Source organism: Physeter macrocephalus, chromosome 6 (assembly GCF_002837175.3).
Source record: "Physeter macrocephalus isolate SW-GA chromosome 6, ASM283717v5, whole genome shotgun sequence".
Classification (NCBI taxonomy): Eukaryota; Metazoa; Chordata; class Mammalia; order Artiodactyla; family Physeteridae; genus Physeter; species Physeter macrocephalus.
In genome coordinates, this window is record NC_041219.1 from 51805489 (window position 1) to 51831056 (window position 25568).

The following is a 25568-nucleotide window of genomic DNA, read 5'->3' on the forward strand; positions in this document are numbered from 1 at the left end:
CACACACACACACACACACACACACACACACACACATATATACAAGTAAAACTAGGGAAATTGGAACAAGATCAGTGGATTGTATCAGCATCACTCTCCTGGTTGTGATCTTCTACTTTCATTTTATAAAATGTTAGTTACCACTGGGGAAACCTGGCTAAGGTGTGCAAGGGCGCCTTTGTATTATTTGTTAGAATTGCATGTGAACCTCTAATTATCTCTGTAAAATTTTCAATTAAAAAAAATCCTATTGCTAGTAATGTTCTCTGAAGAAATAACCAAAAGGCAAAGAGCATAAGAGCATCATGCTCCTCTGAGAACTGTTGATGCCGGGGACAGGGCACAGCTGGCATCCTCCCACAAAGTCGTGTGCTCGCCGTTAAAAATGACCCCACGCGCGGCCATAATCGGTGTGTCTATGTGTAAGGAGCTATTTTGTTAAGCAAAAACAGTAGCCTCAAAAAGAGTATATATAGTAAAATTTTTTTTTTTTTTATCGACAGCCTTGTTTATAAAACCTGGGCAAGATACAGTCTAGTTGTTTTCAAAGTTATCTTTTCGGGGGTATGATCATAGATAGTTCTCCCGTTTTCTTTATTTTAGTGTTGGCTGGACTGTTAATAGGGGACAGCATTCCTGTTATGATTAGGCTTGCTAGATGAAATACAGTATACCTGGTTACTTTTTTTCTTTTTTTTTTTGGCAGCGTTGGGTCTTTGTTGCTGCGCGCGGGCTTTCTCTAGTTGCGGCGAGCGGGGGCTACTCTTCGTTGCTGTGCGTGGGCTTCTCATCGCGCTGGCTTCTCTTGTTGTGGAGCACAGGCTCTAGGCGCGCGGGCTTCAGTAGTTGTGGCACGTGAGCTCAATAGTTGTGGCTCGCGGGATCTAGAGCGCAGGCTCAGTAGTTGTGGCGCACGGGCTTAGCTGCTCCGCGGCATGTGGGATTGCCCCGGAACACGGCTTGAACCAGTGTCCCCTGCATTGGCAGGTGGATTCTTAACCACTGCACCACCAGGGAAGTCCCCTGGTTACATTTTTAAATCAAGACAAACAACAGTTCTTTAGTATGAGGATGTCCCAGGCAATATTTGCACTTTTATCTGCTAATTCTGGCAATCCTAGTTATGATCATAAACTCCGAGTCATTTCCACCTTGGAAAATAAAACAGAACTAGCCATCACGGACTGGTGGCCTCCATGCCTGACGTCTGGGGGCCAGTGTGTGAGCCTGCCTGAACCCTCTGCCCCAGTAAGGGCCTGCTCCCACCTGGGCATCACCTCCCCAAGCCCTGAGTCCCACGTGCTCTCCCCAAGGACGCCTCCTGAGATTTCCTCGGCTCTCTCCAGCAGACTCTCTCCCACGAGGGCATCCTGTCTCCATGTCTTGTCCTCCCTGGACCCCAGGGCCCTTGGTCCTCAAGCCCCTCCTTGATCTGGCCCCTTCCTACCCGGCTCACCATCCCACCATTCACACGGATGTCTCCCCTGCCCCAGGGCCTTTGCACCTGAGCACTCTGCATGCGCCCTCCAGCACCCGACCCCGGCCACACTTTCCCTCTTTCCCCTGACTGGTGGCACTTACTGCTTTTATGGTTCCCTGCCGCCTCCCCTCAGAAAGGTAAGTGAAGCTCTGTTCTCACACACTCCTGTCCCACGGGGGTCATCACTACTTGCTAGGCATCCCACCTGCAACTTCTCTCCAGATCAGTGCCTTACCAAACCCGGCCACTTTCTCCAAGGCCCTCTGGAGTGCCTCCTGCAGGGACTATAGTCCGCACCTCACTGCCACCCCAGTCCCTCAAGTCCCCTCCTCTGCACCCCAGGAAGGGGCCAAACTCCAGCTGAGCACCCCGGGATCTGTCCCACCGTCACTCCCGCGTCCTCACCTTCTCAGCCGGCTGGGTGGCTCCACCCTTGGGCCCCGACCTGGGCAGGCTCTCCCCATCCTCTGAGAGGGGGCACCGGTCTGGAGGAGCAGGACACCTGGCAGATGCAGCTCTCCCCCCCCACCCCTCACTGTCCTCCTCCGCCCCATCCAGAGGTGGTGGCACTACCATCATTCCCACTTCTCAGGTGGGGAAGCGGGGCCCCCAGAGATCCTAGCTGCAGAGTCGACCGGGGGCCCGGTGGGTGGCCCGTCACACCGTCAGTACGGGCTCAGGGTCACTGTTCCTTGCATACCTACCCTGCGCCGGGGGGCCCTGGATCGCCTGTTTCCGGTCTTCACTCCCCAAGCTGGCAGCACCATGACATCAACAGCACCTCCTGCGTGGAGACAAGGACCATCCGGTGCCGTGAGGTCCCAGGGCCGGAGGAGTTAAGTGTAGGCCCTGCAGCTCCATAGCCCCAAGGGAGGAAGGCCACACCCGTCCCTGCGGCCCCTCTGCCCGAGAAAAGCCACCAGGACACGTCACACGTCTACTGCAAGGGCTGGAGCTCTCCTGCCTCCCACAGCACAGCACGAAGTGACGATGAAACCGGCTCAACAGTGGAAGCCGCAGAGGCACTTCCTCTCTGCTGGGCCTGGGGGCCTGGAGCCCCACTCTAGGCCCCGCCCACCCCAGGAGGCTGGAGGGGTGCTGAGGTGATACCTGGTTGCAGGGGTACCTGCGTGGGGATGGTACGGAGCCTTGCCCCCTCCCTGGCTCTCCGGCTGGCTTACTGGGGCATGGAGCCTGGAGCAGGGTGGGAGCAAGGCCACGGGAAGGCAGGTGGGCTGGTGGGCAGGCAGGAGTGAGTCTGTGGCCTTAGGGTCCTCCCTCCCATCCCCTCAGTCCCTCCCGCAGCCCGGACCCAAGCCTGGGGGCGCTCACTCTCCCCCCTCCCTCTTCCACCACCCCCACTCCAACCTTGCAGCACCCCAAACCCTGAGGGCATCATCCCAACTGGATTGGGCGGCCACAGAGCACCCAGGGAAAGTTTCTCCTCCCCAACCCACGCTGCCCAAGGCCTCCTTGTGCTCCGACACCCCCGCACCCTTCCTTCCAACCCGCAAATGCCCCAGCTCCTGGGAGGCCTAGGGTGGGCGCAGGGTGGGGAGGGCAAGCCTGGCCTCGAAGGACCCGCCCCCAGGTGAGGAGCTGGGGTCAGTGTTGCAGAATGACTCAGGGGTTCAGTTCAGAAGAGCCTTGTGGAGGGCCCCCCAGGCGACCCCGCTGATACCTGCGTGGCGCGGGTGGTCCTCGCAGGGGTTCCCAAGCCCCTGCCCACCTGGACCCAGAGTCACACCCGAGACCGCGGACAACTCGCGAGCTCGCCCGTGGCTGGGGCTGTTCTGTTCCTGCTGCCCCGATTCCACACCAGCTTCAGGGAGACGCCTCGGAACCTCCCCCTGGGGCCCCAGCATGGCGCCCCACACCTTGTGTGAACCAGCTCCACCCCTGCCGGCTCTGTGACCTCGGGGAAGCCCTCACCCCTGCTTCCAGCTCAGGGTCCTCGTCCCTGACGTGAGCAATGACACTGCCTTCTGTGTGGGGTCCCACGGACAACGGGGACAACGTGGTGAGGGCCTGGTAGGTGCTCGGCACCCTGTGCTTCCAGCTCAGGGTCCTCGTCCCTGACGTGAGCATGCCTTCTGTGTGGGGTGTGGGGTCCCACGGACAACGGGGACAACGTGGTGAGGGCCTGGTAGGTGCTCGGCACCCTGGAGCCCCCTCCTGCAGCCTGACGGCTTCCCTTCCACCTGGACCCACCTGGGGTCTTCCCCACGTGGCCTGCTGGCAGAGCTGTCCCCCTCCCGCGCGCGCACACACACAAACACACACACGCACATTCTTGCTGCCCTGAAGGAAAGGCAGGGACGTGTGCTGAGGACAACAGAGGTGGACCCCTTTCACAGTCCCGGAACCACAAAGCCCCGCACTCCAGGAGGAGGTAACCACGGACTCTTGAGTTCTCAGCTGCAGGGCTGCCCACAGCACCCGCAGCAGGAGACAGGCAGGTGTCCACCCCCAAACCACGGTGCTCCATGGTGCAGCCGCCCGCACTTCAGGCCTGGCCCTCAGGACCCTGGAGGCGGTCACCAGGGCCAGGGGGCCCAGCTGCTTCCACACGTGACACCATCAACCTCACGGCCCCCGAGCTGGGCTTGCAATCTCAATTCACATTTGAGAAACTTGCCCAAGGTCACGTGACTGGGAAGCTGAACATGGGGTGAACCCCCTCCAAGGTCCACAGTGCGGCCCACATGGACAGAGAGCCATCAGGGCCACCGAGGGTGCTGCAGGTCAGTCCTCTGCCTCGGTGGCCTCAGTGACCTCAGAGCAGGTGGTCGGTCACTCTCTATTCCCCATGTTGCCTGAGCGTGCACTACACATAGCGCCCAGTGCCAGGCAGGGCACAGACCCCTCCCTCTTTCCTGGGTCTCCAAGTCTGTACTCAGAACTTGGATAAAATCCAGGTCACACTTTTGTTCAGTTTAAATTAAAAATAAGATCCAGCATCTTGGGCACACTGCCAGTGCTCAACAAGGATTTGAGACACGAATGCCCCGCAGCTCTTGACAAGGCCACACAGTGGCCTGACTCACTGGAACAGTCCAGTTTATGTTGGTGTCAGTCTCATGAGTGTAGCGCCCCATTTCATGCCCACGGTGGCCCCACTTGGGCATTAAGTTATATGGCCACCCTGGGTACAGAACAAAAACCCTTCCTAGGTGAGGTCAGAGCAGGCCACACCTGACGGACCTGCAGGATGCGAAAGGTACACGTGGATGAAGGACAGAGGGTGGACCTGGTGAGTCCCTCGGGGAAGAGCCGCTGCCATCCTGCCAGGAGAATCTTTTATGTCCACATCAGATCAGCGTCGGGCGATGCTGGGGACTCAACCAACCCATCCCACCGAGACTCAGGGAGCACTCCCTCTTCTCAGCACTGGGCATCGTACGTCGCACAGGAAAAGAAGGCCCTGCTCTGCTGGAGCGTTCATTCTACTCAGGGAGGCTGACCGTGAACAAATCAATGTCAGAGAAGAATGAGGCTGGGTGGGGCACTGCTTTACAGGGAGAGACCAGGGAGAGCCCCCCGCCCCAGGACAGTGACATGTGGGCAAAGATCTGAAGAGGTAAGGGGTGAGATGGGCAGACATCTGGGGAGGAGCATTCCGGCCGGGGGAACAGCCGGTGCAAAGTCCCTGAGGTGGGACCCAGAAGAGGACGGTGTGGCTGGAGCAGAGTCAACCAGGGCCGGGCAGGGCCAGGGCAGCAGGAGTCAGGCAGTGTGGGCCTGGCCACCATGGCTGTAAGAACTCTGGCTTTGACTCTGAGACAGGGACCCCCTTGAGAGGGTCAGTGGAGGAATGGCCAGCGGGGGAACCAGGTAAGAGGCTGCTCGTCCATCTAGAGCAGGAGTTGGCAACTTTTTCTGTAAAGGGCTGGACAGCAAATATCGCGAGCTTTGCCAGTCATAGGGTCTCTACTGCAGCTCCTCAACGTGGCCTGCATGGCAAAAGCAGCTGCAGGTGGCCCACGAATGGGTGGGCACGCCTGTGCTCCAGGAAACCTCCAGGGAGAACACCGACATTTGCATTTCACAGAATTTTCATGTCATGAAATAATATTATTTTCCCCAGCCATTAAAACGTGAGAAAACATTCTCAGCTCGGAGTCTGAACCAAAACAGGTGGCGGCAGGATTTGGACTGTGGCCATAGTTTGCTGCCCCCTGAGCTTTACAACAAACATCCACCACTGCCCTGGGCCAGGCAGCATCCAGCAGGCAGCGCCAGCAGTGAGAACAAAAGAGCAAAACCCTGCTGCCACTGAGATTTGGTAATAAATAAGTAAATTAGAGGGTGTGAGAGGTCCTAAGTTCTCCCCTGCCTGGCTCAGGCACAGAAGTCAGGTCCCTGAGGCTGGAGTACAACCAGTGGCCAAGGAGGCAGCCAGAGTTGGGAGCGGGTGGTGGTCGCGGAGGCCGCGGGAGGTTGGGGAAGGGAGCCACGGGGGGGGGGGGGGGGCGGGCGTCATGGAGGCCGCGGGAGGGTGGCAAGGCGAGCCACGGAGCGGGGGTCATGGAGGCCGCGGGAGGGTGGCGAGGGGAGAAGGGCTCTGAGGAGAAGGGCCCCTTACACGCCCGACTCACCCCTCTGAACTAGGCCAATAATTGTTGAAAGACTTCCTAATCATTACACTAAGACTTAGGAAATGAACGTATTTGTCTCGTTTTCATACAAAATAAGCTGTAGTCTAAAACAGGGTGACAAAGAGGGGCCTCTGGGCCAAAACCACTGCAGAATTTATTTGGTCTGCGCATAAATTTGTATTAATAAACTATTCGTGAAATGTCCGGATCTTACAAATACCGAAAGCGAGCCCGAGTTCCGTGTGTTCAGCACCTGCTGCGCTGGGCCTCCCCCGAGCGGCTGCTCGGAAGCCCCAGCCCGCCGGCCCAAGGCCTCTCCGGCGCCAGCCACTTCAGAGGAAGGGGCTCTGTTCCCCCGGCCCCCACAGGGGTTAAGTTTTAATCCCTGTTCTCCGGCGAACGAGGCCGCGCGTGGCAGCACCTTATCGCCTTAGACTTAAGGGCTTAAGTGCACCCGGCACGTCGCGCAGAGCCCTTCGGAGCCCCTCTGCGGGAAGGACGCTCGGCGTGTTCCGGGGTAAGCCGAGCTCAGGGTTCCCGCACAGGTGGGCTCCCCACCCTCTCACCTCCCGAGGCTCCGCGGCCGGCCGCTCTGGGGGCCGCGCCCCGCGCACCTGCCGGCACCTGCGCGCACCTGCAGGCACAACCGGGCGCCCGTCACGCCGCAGCCCTCGGCGCCCCGGCACGTATGCGTCCGATCCGCCGCCAACGGCCGAGCCACCAGCAATACCGCGACAACCCACCCCGCCGACTACACCGACCCCGCAGCCACCCCGGCTACCCCGACCCGGGGGCGGGGGCCGGCGGCCGGCGCGCTGGAACTGCGCCTGCGCGGTCGGCCTGCACGGGCCCGGGGATGGGATTGCGCCTGCGTGGTTGAACCGCAACGGCCAGGGGGCGGGACTGCGCCTGCGCAGTCAGCAGCGCCTCGGCCCCTCGAGCGGCCGGACCGGCCGGGCCCCAGGGAGGGACGGGCATATGGGCATTGCGCCTGCGCGCGCCGGCCCCGCCCCCTTCCCCGCCCCGCGCCGCGCGGGGCCCTGGGAGGGGTGCAGCGTCCGGCGGCGTCGAGGGCGGGCGGGCGGTGGCGGCGGCGGCGGCGGGAGGGGCGCGGGGGCAGACAAAGCCGCGGCTAATGAATGGGAGTGAGTCCGCCTGCGCGGCCGTCGTCCGCAGCCGGGCGGGAGCCGCCCCACGCCCGGCGCCCGCGGTGAGTGCGCGGCCGGCGCCGACTCTGCCTCAGCCGCGAGCTCGCGACCCGGGCCCGGCCGTCTTGGCGCGCTGTCGGGCAGGGGCCGGGGTCGCGGGGGTCGGGGCCGGGAGTCCAGCTGGGGACCAGAGGTCGCGGGGGTCGGGGAGCCGGGCCAGGGCCGCGGCCGGGGTCGCCGCGATGTCGCCTGCGCGGGGCCGGCGGTTGGGGGGCGGGGGCGCGGCCTCCTGTCGCCGGGACCCCGCCCGGGCCGCTCGACTCGACCACGGTGCCCGAGCGCCGGGCCTGCGCCCGCGGCCCCCGGCCCGGCTGACAGCTGGCGCGCGGTGGGCCCGCGGACGGTCGCACCCGGGGCGCGTGTTCCGGGCTGCAGGGTTTGGTGGAGGAAACACCTGAAGTGGTGGAAAGTTGGTGCGGACACCCGGCCTGGCCGCAGCCGCGGGGATGGGATAGACGGGGCGCGGGCCCAGGGGCTCGGGAGAGCGCGGGGGCAGAAGTGCCCGGCCGGTGTGAAGTTTACGCGCTGACCACGCGGGCGCCTGTGCGCGCGGGGCGGGACCGGGCGCCGCAGTCGTCGGGAAAGCCCAGTGCTGGGGTGGGGGGCGCCGGCAGGCGGCCGGGCAGCTCCGCGCAGCAGCAGACAGGTGCTCTTTGGGCGTCTTTCCTGAAGTCCTTTGCCCTCCGCCACCACAGCGAATCGCCTTACAAGTTACGTTTTTAGGATTTTCCTCTAGATACAGTATTTTCAGTGCACTTCCAGGAAGAGGCAACCAGGGGCCTTATTTACATATGTCTTAGGAAGCAGATGAGACCTTCATTATTACTACATGCTTCTGATGCTTTTTAGCTATTGTACGTGTTTCTGGGTAGGACCATTCAAGTTTAAGTAGTGAAAATATGAATCAAATTGCAAAGCATAATTTCAAGTGTTTTTTCCAATTGCGGTTGTTTTTCTAGACCGAAGTAAAGGTGCAGTCATTTGTGTATCGTCTTTTGTGTTTTTTCTGTGACCTACACCATTCCTGTTGCTTAAGAGAATTGCCAGCCACCTTGACTCTCCTTGTATTTTGGGTGACTTTCAGTAGACAAATACATGCACCTCTCTGGAAGCAAGTCCCTGCCAAGCTGAGCCATCAGGAGAGACTTCTGTTGGCATTCTCATGTTCATAAAAAAGGGAAGTTATTTGCTTTGAAGTTAACTCTGATCAGATCAGTCCATAGGTTGTTGTTTTTTTTTTTCTTCCAGCTTTAAGATCAAGTCCATAGTTTTGAAAAATCCACTTTAGACTTTCATGAGACCAGTGTGATAACGCACCAGTATGATAATGGCGCATTCTTGTGACTTTTTATATTAATTTTTGATGTTTTCTCTATATCATGGTGATAAAATTAGGAGACGATGAAGGATTTAGTTGGAGTTTTTAGAAAGTGCTCTGAATAAGCCAAATTTCAGTTCTGAATTAATTTCCATACAAAGTTATCTTGTGAGAGGAAACCGTACTCAGGGTTTTCCAATGGGCTGTCCATGCAGGGATGCACTCTTCCTGTAACCCTTAAACAGATTGTGTCTGCTCATCCTGATTTACATTTTCTAGGGAAAAGATCTAGAAATCTTAAGAGAGAGTCTATGACTCTTCAAGAAGGTAATCTCCTATCTTGGAAGAAAGCTCAGACTTGAGTCCACGTCACAGGTGTTTACTTGACACCCCTTCCTCCTCCACTGTGCTGGTTAATTCCTGATGTTTTTGGACATGAAAACTCTGCCCTCTTTTTCAGTGTCACCACACAGAGGAGGAGGTTTGTGAGTAACTCAAGCTGTGCAAAGAATGTTCCTAACACATTGGGAAAGGTTTTAAGTGAATTATTAGTGTCACTGATTGAATTCTGTGTCTGCGCAAAGGAGCTGATGCAGTATTTACGTAGTGAAGGAAACGTGTGTACCTGTATTTCAGATCCCTGTCCGGCGTAGAATTTGGAGAGGGACCAGAACTGGGCAGTGGAGCTGTTGCAGCATGAAGAGCAGTGATGGTGGTCAGTGCTGTCCTTCACTCTGTGTTTGTGTTTCTCTTGGCCTGGCTTCAACTCCTTCATCATCTGAACTCTGGTCTGATCTCCTCCTTCAGCGTGAGGACTGCCTGGCGAGGGGAGGGGGGCAGGTGAGCGACTCTGGGGCACAGTGAGGAGCCTCTGATGGTTGGTTGGGGGCCCCCCGACTCTCCCTCACCAGCATTCTGTTTCCTTCTGAGCTTCTCTGCACAAGGCTTGGAACTGAGAGACAGCGACTGTCATTCTTCTAGTTACTGTTTGATGTTTAAGGTGCTATTTAAATCTCAGGACTTGACATAAGTAGGAACCATCATTCGTATTTACGGTTTTGTGTTTGACTGAATTTCATTTGCATAAAAAGGCACAGTTTGCCTCTAGCCCTGACCGTCCTGCAGCTGTCGGTCAGGCCTCCCTTCAGTGTCTGGATGACAGCAGATTTCTTGTCAGTCACCTTCCAGGTGTTCGGCCCTTTCCACATCCCTGTCTTTCCTGCCCTTCTCCCTTACCCTAGTTGGCATTGCCTGACTTTGCATCATTCTGGAATAGCTCAGATCACTTCCTAGCTAATTGTTTGATGTATGCTTTTGGTAGTTCAAATCCTGGAAGGCATTGTTCGGAATAAAATAAAGTCTTTTCTTCTCATGCCCCCTATTTCTGAGGTAGAGGGGACCAGGAGAGACAGAGGTGCCTGACTCTGCATGAGATTTTCTCACCTCTCTACTCTGCACCTGGCGCTGTTCTACCTGCTGGGGGCAACGGTGGTTTTTAAAAGAAGGCCCTGCCATAGGAGAACTTAACATAGTGATGGTGCGAGGGACTCAAACCAGAGAAGGGTGCTCCGGGAGGGCCTCTGTTAGAGGGGAGGACCTTTGAGCCCCGCCCTGCAGGGCCGGGGGTAATGGAGTGGGGGCCCTGAGTAAGCAGCGGCAGTGTGTGGGAGAGGCTGGCCCCTCCGTTTGAGCCTGTGTCCTGGCGTAAAGCCCCTTCCCAGCCTTGATCAGGTGCCCGCTCTGCTTGGTTTCTGCTCGCATTCAGGTGAAGGCCTTCCAACAGCCGGGCCCCGCCCTTTCCCCCCGAAAAGTCTGTGTCGTAGAAACCACTGATGCTGGGCTGGGCTGGGGTGTCCCCCGCTGACCCACCCGGGTGCTCTGTGTGATGGCTCTTTGATCTGTGTGGCCTGCACCTGCTTTGTCTTGCCTCACCCCCGCACAGATGTAAACCAAGGGGCTGCATTTTCATCCAAGGCCACGGCTAACTAGCCTTACCTTGTGGCTCTCGTGCCACAGAGGCAGCCGTGGAGGGAGCTGTGTGCTGTTTGGTGAGAGCTCCGGTTACTCTGCCACAGGCCATGTGCCACATCTTGGAAGTAAAAGGACACTAAACGCTCTTCCAGCAGCTTCCAGCCACGGCAGCAATTTCAAACCTGTCACTGGTGGGACTGCCCTGTACCCCGGGGGAGAAGGTGCTGGTGTTGGGTAAAGGGACCCTCAGAAAGACAGAGCGGAACAACCCAGATAGCCCTGGTCTGTGACCCAGAACATTTCAGGGGTAGAACAGGGACCAGCCGACCCAAACGGAGTCTGTTTGCCTCCTCTGGAATGTGCTTTGTTTCCAGGGTGGCCTTATCAGGTTTTCTGACCATATCTTCTGGAAGTGGCTCCGGTTCTAGGTTTCTGAGTTCACCTCTTTGCAGTGGGCTCTGGCTCTTAGTCTGGGTCCTCCGCCTCAGCTCGGCCAGGCCTGGGTGGTGGTTTCTCCATGTGAGTGGGTGCTGGCACTTCTGCATGGGAGGCAGTTGACGCTGTTGCCACCCTTGGAATATGTGAGTCATGGTTCTCCACCCTCAGAAGGTGCTACAGTTACTCTCAGACGTGGACCAGATCTTAATTTATAGCCTTGGTGGAAAGACTACCACGTCCAAGGGTGAGCCAGGCAGGGGTGCCGGCAGCGGCCCTGATGCCCTCGGTGTACTTGGCAGCTTTTGGGAAGCACGTGGACTTTGAGTTGAAAGCAGATATGCTTCTGTGTTTTAGAGGCTGTGTTGTGGAGAGTTGGAAGAACAGTCCGTGGCGCTCTCCGACCTGCCCCAAGATGGAGCACTTGTCACGACATTGCCATGGCTGCCACCTTCGCCTGTCTGGTGCTTCCAGACTTGCTCTAAGGAGATTGCAGATATTACAGCACTTCACCTCTAAGTGTCCTTTTCTTCTAAGGAAAGGCAAAGGGAGGAATTCCCTGGCGGTCCAGTGGTTAGGTCTTGGCGCTTCAGCACTTCCATTGCCGTGGCCTGGGTTCAGTCCCTGGTCAGGGAACTAAGATCCTGCATGCCGCAGAGCGTGGCCCCCCAAAAAAAGAAAAAGAAAAGGCAAAGGGATGTTCTTTCTCACCAGTAGTACAGCTGTGAAGGAAATGAACGATAATCCCTCATAACATTCGGTGGCCAAGCCGCAGTCAGATTTCCCTACTGTGTTTATTAGCTTGTTTGTTCCAAACCAGAATCTAGTCCAGGTCATTGCACTGAGTCTGTCTCTTTATCTTTAGCCTTTTTGATTCTGGAACAATAACCCGCCCCCATTTTTTTCCATGACACTGACTTTTTTAAGAGACTAGGCCAGTTGTCTTGCGAATGTCCATGTTTTGGGTTTGTTTGCCATTTTCCTTCTTTGTCGTTTACAGTTGACCCTTGAACAACATGGCAGGCGGTTAGGGGTGCCACCCTCCACATAGTCGGAAATCTGAGGATAGGTTGTAGTCGGCCCTCGGTGTCCACGGCTGCTTCCCATCCTCGGGTGCCACCAGCCTGGGACCTGCACATCTTCACGTGGGTGCTGCTGGGCTTCCTGTTTGCTGCCCTCAGAGGCTGTCCTTTGGGGACCGACGCCCACTTTCTAGGGCTGTTGTTCTTTCTTTCTGTGTTTTGTCTGTGTTTCCCTCGTCCATTACATTCAAGGAAGACAGGAAAAATGCTGAATTCTGTCCTTGTAGTACCTCTTTCTGGGGAGCAGTGGCTGTAATAGTCACCTGCATTGTGGCAGATGTTTTTATTTGTCCTTTTTCTTCTTTGAGTATCAGTGCTAGCAGGTTTTCATTTATTCAGTACATTGTAATCTATTAAAGTCCTCTGGTTCTGTTTTTTTGGTGTTCAGACAGTTGTGACCGACCCGTCGGGCACCCCGGCGAAGCCGGCTCCGTGTGCTGCTTTGGCATCATCCTGGCAGCGCTTCCCTTCTGCCGCCTTCCGTTCCTTTGCCAGAGCTGCAGTCAGCTCTTTCTGCAGAGCGCTTTGGTTCCCTTCAGTGCAGAAGGTATTCAGAAAGCAAGATCTAGGTATTAGATCTGTTTGTTGTCTTTGTGTATTATTGCAGCTTTAAGTGCTGGTCTGGTGCACAGAGCTAGGAAATGTATCTTTAAAACATCAAGAGTTATACTGATATTTTCAATGCAGATTTAAAATTATATAGTTTTACTTCTTTGATTTTTAAAAAATGTCTTTTTGTTTACTTTTTTAAATTTATTTATTAATTTTTGGCTGTGTTGGGTCTTTGCTGCTGCACGCGGGCTTTCTCTAGTTGTGGCGAATGGGGGCTACTCTTCCTTGCAGCGCGCAGGCTTTTCGTTGCCGTGGCTTCTCTTGATGCGGAGCACGGGCTCTAGGTGCGCGGGGTTCAGTAGTTGTGGCACACGGGCTTAGTTGCTCCATGGCATGTGGGATCTTCCCAGACCAGGGATCAAACCCGTGTGCCCTGCGTTGGCAGGCAGATTCTTAACTGCTGCGCCACCAGGCAAGGTCCCTCTGTCTTTTTCTTATCCTGAAAATTTTGATTATTTTTTTTAATTAATTTTTATTGGAGTATAGTTGCTTTACAATGTTGTGTTAGTTTCTACTGTACAGCAAAGTGAATCAGCTATAGGTATACATATATCCCCTCTTTTTTGGATTTCCTTCCCATTTAGGTCACCACAGGGCATTGAGTAGAAAATTATGATTCCTTAATGCCATTGGCATGATTACTTATTTGTTTTATGCTAAAGTACACAAAAAATGGGTCAAATGACAATATTATGTTACTACTGCTAATGAAATCACTTAGCAAAATTTAAGGTGTTTTTTTGTTTTTAAGTTCTTTTTGTCTTTAGTATATATTGTGCTTTGGATGAATAAAGTCCTGTGTGTTAAAGCCCCTTGGTGAACATTCTTTGTCTGTGTTATGGTTGCTTATTTGATACACAATTAGGCCTATTTGTTTCAGATTTGGACTTTTCTAAATTTTAATGTACAGATAATCACGTGGCTCAAAAGTCAACATTATATAAAAGATACGATCAGAAATCTCACTTGCATTCGTATCTCCTCCACTCTTTATAGGCAACCTTTTTTTTTTTAATTTTTTTTTTGGCTGTGTTGGGTCTTAGTTGCTGTGCGCGGGCTTTCTCCAGTTGCGGTGAGCGGGGGCTACCCTTTGTTGTGGTGCGTGGGCTTCTCATTGCGGTGGCTTCTCTTGTTGCGGAGCACGGGCTCCAGGCGCGCGGGCTTCAGTAGTTGTGGTACGCGGGCTCAGTAGCTGTGGCTCGTGGGCTCTAGAGCGCAGGCTCAGTAGTTCTGGCACACGGGCTTAGTTGCTCTGCGGCATGTGGGATCTTCCCGGGCCAGGGCTCGAACCCGTGACCCCTGCATTGGCAGGCGGATTCTTAACCACTGCACCACCAGGGAAGCCCCTGTAGGCAACCCTTTTTATTTCTACTTTATCCTGCAAAAATAAGCACACACACATATATTTGTAACTTCCCTTGTTTTCCCTCCTGTCTTTCATAAAACGTAACAAATACTATTTATGCTATGTGTCTTGCTTTTTATTCAACAGCCTGTGTATGTATCAGTCTTTATTGGTGGGTGTTTGAGTGGTTTTCCATTCTGGCTGTGAACTGCAATGACTGACCTTGGGCAGGTGGTGTTTTGTATTTGATGGGGCCGTCTCTGGGGTCTGTGCCTGGCAGCGGATTGCTGGGTCCCTGGGTAAATGTAATTTGGAACGTGTTTCCCAAGTCCCCTGCAAAGGTGCCGTCCCACTTGCTCTCCATCAGCACTCTTCCCAGCCCCACCGAGAGGTGCTACCAAGGTTTGGGGTCTTTCCAGTCTCATCCGGTGAGACTTGAAGTAGTTTCCTTTAATGTGCTTCAACTTCAACGTGAAAAATGGAAAAATATACTTTACTAAGTTGGCTATGTCTGGTATCAAAGCAGATGAGGGCATTGAGTGAAAGTTGTAAGTCACGGAGCCCGGCCGGCCTCTGCAGGGTGAGAACTGGGAAACGCTGCCCATGGGAATTCATTGTGACACTTACTTCTGCAAGTACAGTAGTTTGGAGCACAGTTTCTTCAATTCTTAAAATAAAAAATAACCATATATTCTCTAAGTCAGAACACATGCCTGAAATTGAGAATTTTCCATACATTTTGGTTTTTTCTAGCCCATGGAAAGTATCCTCTGATGAGCTACCTTTACTTTTAGGTGTTTTCGGCTTTGAAACTAAAAAATGTCAAGTGAATTTCAGAAAATGTGGGTTTTGGATGCCTCCTTTCTACCCCTCATCCTCCTCTCCCAGTCTCTGCTCAGAATTTAGGATCGCCGTGCTCACTGTTCAGTGTACCTGTATTTTCTTAATCTCCTCGGTGCTTCAGAGCGGTCCTCTAGCTGTCAAGAGATGGGTGGGGCTGAGTGAGACGGGGCAGCCTCTGCCCTGGGGGGCCAGGGGCTGCGGGCAGCGTCCACAACAAGGAAACTGACTGGATTTGTTCTAGAAGGACCGTTTCCCTTATTGTCATTGATTGCCCTGTTTAATATTCATGCCAATTGATCTTATTTTAGACTAAATCTGATTCGCTGGAGAACAGAAGCAGAACCACGGAACGGCTGGTTCCAGATGCCATCCAGATGCACGGTAAATAGGTAGCCCTCGCCTTTCAAGGCCACAGTAGCCTCCAGAGTTTTAGGATAGGTGGCAAAAACCAAATTGTTATTCACACACATAGAAAATTACCAAAAATGCCTCCGCAACATAATCCTGGTTTGAAAACTAAAGCTAACGTGCTTTTTTGTCTTTTTAAAAATTTGGTGCTAAAATAGTAGAAAAATTATTTTCTTCAGTAGTAAGCTGCTAGAGCAAATTATAGCATTTTTCCTGAAATAGAAACAACAGGGACTTCCCTGGCGGTCCAGTGGTTAAGACTGCGTGCTTCCAATGCAGGGGCCGTGGTTCCATCCCTGGTCGGGGAACTAAGATCCCACATGCTGCGCGGTGTGGCCAAAAAGAAAAGAAAAAGAAACATCTTTGTTCTCTCGTACAAAACTAGCCCATTAGTAGAGAAATACATAAAATAGAAGGTGAAAGTCTCTCCTGATGACCACGTTCCAGATGCACATTCACATGCGTGGGTGCTTTTACACCCAGGGCCTACCTGACCCTCCCGTCTGTGCCGAGGGCAGTGGGGCGGGGCCTCCCTCCTGCTGGGGTGTTCCTTGCCCGTGTCACGATAGTTTCATGAGGTGTTTTTGTGTGTGTGTGTGTGTTTTTTAAGTTGGAGAAAATTTTTTATATATTTATTTATTTTGACTGTGTTGGGTCTTCGTTGCTGTGTGCGGGCTTTCTCTAGTTGTGGCAAGCGGGGGTTACTCTTCATTGCGGTGCGCGGGCTTCTCATTGCGGTGGCTTCTCTCGTTGCGGAGCACGGGCTCTAGGCTCACGGGCTCAGTACTTGTGACTTGCAGGCTCTAGAGCGCAGGCTCAGTAGTTGTGGTGCACGGGCTTAGTTGCTCCGTGGCATGTGGGATCTTCCCAGACTAGGGCTCGAACTCATGTCCCCTGCATTGGCAGGTGGATTCTTAACCACTGCACCACCAGGGAAGCCCCTCATGAGGTTTTAAAAAACCTTTTTATCTTAAAGTATAGCACAGGGGGACTTTCCTGATGGTCCAGTGGTAAAGAATCCGCCTTACAATGCAGGGGACTCAGGTTCGATCCCTGGTCAGGGAACTAAGATCTGACATGCCGCGGGGCAACTACTGAGCTCATGCGCCTCAACTAGAGAGCCTGTGTGCTGCAAACTACAGAGCCCACGCACCCTGGAGCCTGCGCGCCACAACTAGAGAAGAGAAAACCCGCACGCCACGACTAGAGAGAAGCCCGTGCGCCGCAACGAAAAAGATCCTGCATACCCCAACGAACATCACGCGTGCCATAACTAAGACCCAACACAGCCAAAAATAAAAATAAATAAAGTATAGCACAGAGACAAACTGCATAAATTAATAGCTTGATGGGTTATGATAAGGTGGACGCTTTTGTAACCGTCCCTTGGGTCAAGAGAGAAAATTTTGCCCTCCCTGGAATCCTTCCACGTGCCCTATCCCAGCCGCATCCCTCCCTTTGATGCCAAATACTTCCCTTTCTTCGTAGTTCTATGACGGGATTGCACGTCTTTAAGCAGTAGTTAAGTGTTGCCTGTTTTCCACGTGACGTTTCAGTCCCTTACCTACAGGGCACCCCCACCTCCCGTGGGAGTTGGGTGTGGAAGAAGCCAGGTGGCTGGACTCATGTTTCTCAGTCTGGATTTTGCCGGCCACGGCCCTCAGGTGTGGTTTAATGTGTTTCCCTGCTCTTGGTTTCTTTAAATTGGTGGTGGATCTAAGGCCTGATGAGGTTCAGCCTCCTTCCTGGCTGCTGTGTTGCCCCCTTAGGAAGGACCTCGTGTGTGAGGCTCTCGGCCTCTTTGCTGCTGGCAGCCAGCGATGCACAGACCTGCAGGCTCTAATTGGTAAGAAGTTATGGGACAGGGACGTTTCGGCTCAGTTGCTGCGTCTTTGTTCATGAGCTGGGCTTGGAGTAAGAGGACCCTGTCCTTAGCTCCTCCGTGGTTATCTGGTGCTGTAGTTTATGTAGGAAACTGAAGGAAAATGCTTGCTTCTTTCTCTTTATCAGTTTCCTATCATCCTCCAAAGGTGACCAATTGAGCATTTTATTTCGGTGTTATGCACTCATAGATTTAACATATTTGACGTGTTTTAATGCATTATTATGATGATCCTTATTTACGTTCAAATTATCTCATTTTTTTGGACAGTGGGAGCCCTTACAAGTTGGCGCCTAGATCCTTCTGACACAATTCTCATCCTCTCTCAGAGGTTCCTGGCTCTCTTGTATGCCAGAATGTTCTAGGCTCATTTTGTATTCTTCCTGCCCAAGACCTGCAATCAGCCATTCCTTCAAAAGCCCTGCTCTTCTTTAATGGGAAATGGTGTTTCACAACCATAGTCTGGATATCAGGTAAGCTCATTCCCATTGGGTTGGTCACTGTTTTTAGGTCTTTGCAGTGAGCAGAGCTGGGGTCGGTGTCCGGCTCACCGACTGTAGGATGTGCATTTGACCTTTCTTGTCCTGGGTCTCTGTCTCTGTCTGAGGATGCTGGTTCTCAAGGACATGGGAGGTGAGAGTCTTGTGCTATCGCTGGTCACTCCTCTGCTTCAGTCTCACTGTACACACCTCAGTCTCCGAGTAACCGTGGCTGTGTCGTTAGTGAAAACAAGTTGGTGCTTTTTGCCTAAGACTTCCCACTGTCTTCCCATCCCTCTTTGCAGTGATTCGGGCTCTACATGGAAGCGCGGTAGCCATTGCCTGCTGTGTGTGCTCTCTCCCGGAGACCCTCAGTCAGTCTTAGGCCTGCGAGGAAGTATATACTGAGCGCTCACACAGTCCTTTCGTCAGTGTTTCTCTAGAGTTTTTGGTTGAGGTTTGTTCTCTGTTAGATTTCTCCGGAAGGACTGAAGGAAAAATATTTCCTGAATTCTTGCACGTTGATAATAGTTTTTCTGTGTCCCTTATACTTGAAAGCCATCTTGACTGGATATAAAATGCTTGGCTCACATATTTTTTCCTCAGATATCTTAAATATGTTATTCTATTGTCTTATATAGAACATTGCTGTCAAACTCATGACAATTTTATTTTCTTTCCCTTGTACGTGACCTTGGTTTTCCCCTCAATGGCATTTCTTTTTTTTTTAAGTCCAGTGATTTTCCTAGAATATACCTCAGTGTTAATTGTTAAGGATGGATTTTCTCAGCTTTGTGGTATGCTTTTTCAATATACATACTATTACAATTTTTATTTCAAAGTGTTTAGTATTCTCTTCTTTTGCTTTGTGCCCTACTTTTTCTGTGGGGGATGCTCTGATTATACATGTGTTGGATCTTCTTTGCCTGTGTTTTCAATTGGCCAGTTTCTCCTGAGTCTTTTTTAGCTCTTCATTTCTTCTTCATTAAAAAACTTTATTTTCTAAACTCTTCTGTTTATCTTAAGAAATCATCTGTGGGGTTTATTTGTTCTTATGTTGCTTCTAACTTAGTCTTTATTCTTAAAATGGCATTTTACTTTTTGTTATTTTTTTAAGCGTGTGTGTTTATTTTGCTGAAGATTTCAGGTTACAGGGAGGCCGTATACACAGCCCACGGCCACCACCCACCACCCCTTTTTAATGGCTTCATTCTCTTGTTTGAAAGGATAGCGCTCTTTCTCTTTCTTCCCCCTCCAACTTTCCCCTTTTTCTCTCCTAGCCTCATGCTTGCAATTTGTAAAATGACATTTTACTTTTATTTGTAATATTTTCTTAGGATCCATAACCTCATTTCAGTGTTTTTCTATTCTGATTTATTTTGTTCTTTTGTATTATTTTCTGAATTTCTTTAGCTTCTTTTGAAATAAGTTATAGTTTTCATTTAATTTGTGCTTATATTTTTCCAGTGTGCTTTCATTATCTATAGAGATGTTTTTCTGGTCTTCATTTTTTTTCTCTCTTATCCTTTTGTAGGATTTGACCTTAATACTTTTCTGTTGCTTATTGTTTTAGTTTTCTAGTGCTGCTTTAACAAATTATCACTAAGTGGTTGAAAACAGCATAAATTTGGAGGTCAGAAATCTGAGATGGGTCTCACTGAGCTTAAATCAGGATGTTGGCAGGCTGCCTTTCTTTCTGGAAGCTCTAGCAGTGAATGTTTCCTTGCCTTTTATACTTTCTAGAGGCCACCTGTGTCCTTGGATGTGGGCCCCCTCCCTCTGTCTTCAAAGCCAGCAACACTGCATCTCTCTTACCTTGTGAACTCATATTTTCCTCTGTCTCTCTTCTGCCTTTTCTTTCCACTTTTAAAGATCCTTGTGATAACATTGGGTCCACCCAGATAATCTAGGATAATCTTCTTATTATCCTGGATCAGTAACCTTAATTCCATCTGCGTCCTTATTAATAATCCTACTTTGCTGTGTAACCTAACACAGTCACAGATCTGAGGATTAGGACGTTAACTTCTTACTCTGTCTGCCACACTCATTTTTATGTGATACTAGTTTTGTTTTGTTTTTTTTAAATAAATTTATTTATTTATTTATATTTTATTTTTGGCTGCGTTGGGTCTTCGTTGCGGAAAGCAGGGGCTACTCTTGATTGTGGTGCACATGCTTCTCATCACGGTGGCTTCTCGTTGCGGAGCACGGGCTCTAGGTGCACGGGATTCAGTAGTTGTGGCTTGCGGGCTCAGTAGTTGTGGCTCGTGGGGCTTAGTTGCTCCGCGGTATGTGGGATCTTCCTGGACCAGGGCTTGAACCCATGTCCCCTGCACTGGCAGGTGGATACTTAACCCCTGCACCATCAGGGAAGTCCTGATACTAGTTTTTAACGTTGAAGAAGGAGAGGTGGCTGAGGATAACTTGTCCTAACTCATGGTGCTTCCTATTCTGCAATCTTTATCTACTACTGAAAATGTGGCAGCTTCATTTTTATGTTTTACGTTGTGTATCTAGGAATATCTAGTTTTCTTGTTATGTCTTTGGCTTTGGTACCCAGGTGATACTGACCTCTTAGAATAAACTGGAAAGTATTCTCTCCTCCTCTTTCAAAGAGTTTATGGAGTATTGATATCATTTCTTCTGTAAATGTTTGATAAAATTCACCAGTGAGGCCATCTGGGCCTACATTTTTCTTCATGGGAAAATTTTAAGTTACTAATTCAATGTCTTTACATGTTATAGGTCTATTCTGATTTTCTGTTACTTCTTGAGTCACTTTAGTTAATTTGTTACTTTCTAGGAATTTTTCCATTTCACGTAAGTTGTTGAATTTATTGGTAGACAGTTGTTCATGGTCCTCTCTTATATTTCATTTACTTTTTTGTTTGTTTTAAAGTTTTTTGATGGGGACTGTTTTTAAAGTCTGTATTGAATTTGTTACAATATTGCTTCTGTTTTATGTTTTGGTTTTTTGGCCTTAAGCCATGTGGGATCTTAGCTCCCCGACCAGGGATCAAACCCACACCCCTTGCATTGGAAGGCAAAGTCTCAAGCACTGGACCACCAGGGAAGTCCCTCATTTAGTTTCTGAGGAGGCAGTGGTAATGCTCCCAGGTTTTTGCAATCTATATCTTCTTTTTTTCTTGGTTAATCTAGCTAGGGATTTGTCAATTTCGTCAAGGTTTTCAAAGAACCAACTTTCAGTTTCATTGAAGTTCTATATCACTTTTCTGTTTTCTGCTTCATTAGCATCCACTCTAATCTTTATTATTTCCTTTTTTCCACCTTGGTTTGGTCTGTTCTTTTTCTAGTTTGCTTTTGTTTTCTTTTTATCAGAGGTGAATGTTTACATTATTGATTTGAGATCTTTCTTTTCTGATATACGTATTCAAAGCTGTAAATTTCTCTCTGAGCACCAGTTTAGCTGCATCTCATGTGTTTTGGTTTGTTGTGTTTTTATTTTCATTCAGATAAAAACACTTTCTAATTTCCCTTGTAGTTTCTCTTTGACCTGTGGATTATTTAGAAATGTGTTATTATTTCCAAATATTTATTGATTTTTCACATTTTCCTGTTGCTGTCCTGTAATTTAACTTCATTCTGGTTGAAGGATATATTTGTATCATTTCAATTCTTTTAAATTTATTAATACTTGTTTTATGGCCCAGCCTCTGGTCTGTACTGTGGAATGTGTTGTGTGCAGTTGAAAAGGGTAAGTATTGTGCTGCTTTTGGATGGAGCCCTGTGTAGATCTGCCAGTTCAAGCTGGTTAATAGCATTATTCAACTTGTCTTTATCCTCACTGATTTTCTGTCTTGCTGTTCTAGTTGACCTCCCTTCAAGTTTGCTGATTCTTTCTTCTGCTGGCTACCAAGCCCCTCTAGTGAATTTTTCATTACAGTTATGCATTTCAGCTCCATAATTTCTAATTTCATAATTGGTTCTTCTTCATAATTTTTCTCTCTGTACTGATACTTACTTGGTGAGACATTGTCCTACTTTCCCGTAGTTTCTTTATATGTGGTTTCCTTTAGTTCTTTCAGCTTATTAGAGTAACTGATTTAAAGTCTTTGTCTAGTAAGTCCAACCTCTGGACACCCTCAGGAACAGTTTCTTGGTTTATTTTTCCCCCATGTATGGGCCATACTTCCCTGCTTTTTTTTTTTGCACGTCTTGTAATTTTTTTGTTTTTGTGGAAAACTGGACATCATTTGTTGTTATTGCTGGGGGTTTGTTTTGTTTTTGCCTGCTTGTTCCTTTAGTGACCTTCCTGGACTAATTCTGAAAAGTCTGTACTCCTTGTAGTGTTTGGACACTTCAGTCTCTGCCTGGTTAGCTTGGTGTCAGTGATTTCCTGAAATCCACTGAGCTGAATGATTTCCTTAAACGCTGCCAACAGATGCACCCGCCATCTTTGCCAAGAGCTGTGCATGTGCCTGTGCATGTGCGTGTGTGTGTTGGGACAAACATTAACCTTCTCCTTGCACAGGGCTTCAAGGTCAGCCAGAGGTGAGAGATGGTGTGACCCCTCAGGTCTCTCCTGGGCTTGTCCTTCTACAGCTGCAGGAATCTGTCAGAGCCTTTCATAGCTCCCTGCAGACATCTCCTCCCCCCATCTTCCTTCTCAGCCTTTGGCCAGGCTCTTGTTTGCCCCAGTGGAGTTGCAGGGTTAGGCAACTATGATGTTACAGAAGTGCAACTGTTTGTTTTCAACAGAAGCCCAGCGAGAGGGCTTTTCCCACTGAAGGCTCTGAATCAGGTCAAATAGCTACCATGCCCTGTGAGCAGGGCTTTTCCAGGGACCTGTGACAAAGGTCAAGTGGTGACCGTGCTGCAGACAGTGGGACTTTCTGAGGGACCGCAGGCCCGGTCTGCCCCTCTGGTGGCTGCAAGGCTGCTGTTTTTCACAGCTACCGTGGTCCCGTGGTTCCTGTGGGGAAGGAAGGATGGGAGTGAAATGTTCTAACGAGCTACCACAGTTTTTCTTAAGTAAATGCTCCTCAGATTGTTGCAAGCCTTTGTTTAACCCCCAGAGTTGTGAACAATTCGATGTTGACAACTGCCTGGCGCTGCCTTTGCTTTCCTGCGGCCACTGGGTTATCAGGTCCCCACCTACCACTCTGAGCAGTGCTTGCGTCATGAGATTTCTCCTCCCTTCTCTACCCTGCCTTTGCTTTCCTGCGGCCACTGGGTTATCAGGTCCTCACCTACCACTCTGAGCAGTGCTTGCGTCATGAGATTTCTCCTCCCTTCTCTACCCTTCCTTTGCTTTCCTGCGGCCACTGGGTTATCAGGTCCTCACCTACCACTCTGAGCAGTGCTTGCGTCATGAGATTTCTCCTCCCTTCTCTACCCTTCCTTTGCTTTCCTGCGGCCACTGGGTTATCAGGTCCTCACCTACCACTCTGAGCAGTGCTTGCGTCATGAGATTTCTCCTCCCTTCTCTACCCTTCCTTTGCTTTCCTGCGGCCACTGGGTTATCAGGTCCTCACCTACCACTCTGAGCAGTGCTTGCGTCATGAGATTTCTCCTCCCTTCTCTACCCTTCCTTTGCTTTCCTGCGGCCACTGGGTTATCAGGTCCTCACCTACCACTCTGAGCAGTGCTTGCGTCATGAGATTTCTCCTCCCTTCTCTACCCTTCCTTTGCTTTCCTGCGGCCACTGGGTTATCAGGTCCTCACCTACCACTCTGAGCAGTGCTTGCGTCATGAGATTTCTCCTCCCTTCTCTACCCTTCCTTTGCTTTCCTGCGGCCACTGGGTTATCAGGTCCTCACCTACCACTCTGAGCAGTGCTTGCGTCATGAGATTTCTCCTCCCTTCTCTACCCTTCCTTTGCTTTCCTGCGGCCACTGGGTTATCAGGTCCTCACCTACCACTCTGAGCAGTGCTTGCGTCATGAGATTTCTCCTCCCTTCTCTACCCTTCCTTTGCTTTCCTGCGGCCACTGGGTTATCAGGTCCTCACCTACCACTCTGAGCAGTGCTTGCGTCATGAGATTTCTCCTCCCTTCTCTACCCTTCCTTTGCTTTCCTGCGGCCACTGGGTTATCAGGTCCTCACCTACCACTCTGAGCAGTGCTTGCGTCATGAGATTTCTCCTCCCTTCTCTACCCTTCCTTTGCTTTCCTGCGGCCACTGGGTTATCAGGTCCTCACCTACCACTCTGAGCAGTGCTTGCGTCATGAGATTTCTCCTCCCTTCTCTACCCTTCCTTTGCTTTCCTGCGGCCACTGGGTTATCAGGTCCTCACCTACCACTCTGAGCAGTGCTTGCGTCATGAGATTTCTCCTCCCTTCTCTACCCTTCCTTTGCTTTCCTGCGGCCACTGGGTTATCAGGTCCTCACCTACCACTCTGAGCAGTGCTTGCGTCATGAGATTTCTCCTCCCTTCTCTACCCTTCCTTTGCTTTCCTGCGGCCACTGGGTTATCAGGTCCTCACCTACCACTCTGAGCAGTGCTTGCGTCATGAGATTTCTCCTCCCTTCTCTACCCTGCCTTTGCTTTCCTGCGGCCACTGGGTTATCAGGTCCTCACCTACCACTCTGAGCAGTGCTTGCGTCATGAGATTTCTCCTCCCTTCTCTACCCTGCCTTTGCTTTTTCTTTTGTCCCTGAACTGCTCAATTTAGAGTCTGTTCCCGGCAGTTCCTCTTTGAAATGGGTCTTTGCCCTGGAGGAAGCGTGGCTGCGTGGTTCTTCTTCAGCCTCTTTGGACCTTACCCTGGACTCCTGACATACATCCACTCTGATGAGTGCAGAAAGCTCCTCCCAGTCTCAGCAGCTTGGTCCTCGGGGCTTCCGGTGAATACCTGTTGGCTACTTTGGGATTATCAGTAATCCCATGCCCAGGGCTGCTTTCTTTTTCTGCCTGTACAGATCTAATACCACAGGGGCCTTGCGTATATTCTTGGCTTGTCCTGTTGGCTTATATTTTGGAGTTAAGGAAATACCTCGTCAGACTTGTCTTCTTGTTGGCCTCGTCCATGAGATTGTGGTTTTGCTCTTTTATTTCTGTGCTGTATTACCAACTGAAACAATGAACTTCACTGAAGTTCAAGTGAATAAAATAACTACACTTAAGAGAAAAAAACTGACCCAAGAAACTCTTGGACACAATGCTTGTTTATATACCCTCAAGCCCAAAGACAAAAATGTATAAACTAATATTTCTGTTCAAAAGCTTGTTTCTCCTTGGTGGTGTGGGTTAGCATTCTGAAAGTACTTTCTGAATGTAGTAGGATTGAGCAAATGAGCAAATCTTTTAAGGCCAGTGGGAGCCCGATCTCTTGCAGCTGGAGAAGGAAGTTACAAATGTGGAAACAGGGAGGCTCGGATGATCCTGGGATGTTGGATTGAAATTGGAGGCATCAGCGTGAACATGTGGTTTTTATCCACCTGTGCATGTAGGTGTATGTGTGTATTAATGGTTTTTCCTTAATTCCATTGAAAGGGCCTAGAAACAAAGGCCCCCCAGTGACAGTGGGCACACCAAGCACCTCACTCTTCACCCACACCATTATTGTTTTTGTTAGCTCTTGTCGTTTTCTGTGCATCACTGAACTTCCATGTGGGATTATTTCTGCCTGAAGAACACTCTTGCATTTCCTTCAGTACAGGTCACCTGGTGATGCAGTCTGTGTTTGATTTGTCTGACAGTGTTTTTATTTCGTATTAATTCCTGCAGGAATATTTTTGCTGAGCATTGAATTCTGGTTTGGCTTTTATTTTGTTCACAACTATGAAGATACCATTCCTTTGTCTCCTGGTTTACATTGCTTCTCTTGAAAAGTCAGTAGTCTGTTTAGTTATCTTTTCTTTTTTCTTTTTTTTTTTTTTTTTTTTTTGTGGTACGTGGGCCTCTCACTGTAGTGGCCTCTCCCGTCGGGGGGCCCAGGCCCC

General features: G+C 50.6%; 1 protein-coding gene and 1 long non-coding RNA gene across 15 annotated transcripts in view; one reads left to right on the plus strand and one right to left on the minus strand.

The window, feature by feature from the left end:
* The window catches only part of LOC114486386 (uncharacterized), a 20960-nt gene extending 14087 nt beyond the window's left edge, over positions 1-6873 (minus strand). The window contains exons 1-4 of one of the 2 annotated variants that reach the window (XR_003680027.2): positions 6645-6873; positions 2185-2264; positions 1886-1965; positions 511-1023 (exon numbers count right to left, since the gene is read on the minus strand). This is a non-coding gene — a long non-coding RNA (uncharacterized lncRNA). Of the gene's footprint in view, positions 1-510; positions 1024-1885; positions 1966-2184; positions 2265-6644 lie in introns of those variants that run through there. The other variant, XR_003680028.2, reaches the window with a different exon arrangement.
* Positions 1-25568, plus strand: part of LOC102975242 (zinc finger BED domain-containing protein 4) — a 475711-nt gene that overhangs the window by 434727 nt on the left and 15416 nt on the right. Inside the window, exons 1-4 of one of the 13 annotated variants that reach the window (XM_055085345.1) lie at positions 7194-7288; positions 9241-9319; positions 11368-15281; positions 17453-17655. The exons of 1 other annotated variant lie outside the window; for it this stretch is intronic. The gene's annotated coding sequence lies outside the window, so the exon portion shown is untranslated. 11 more of the 13 variants (XM_055085344.1, XM_055085349.1, XM_028490733.2 and 8 more) reach the window with 11 other exon arrangements.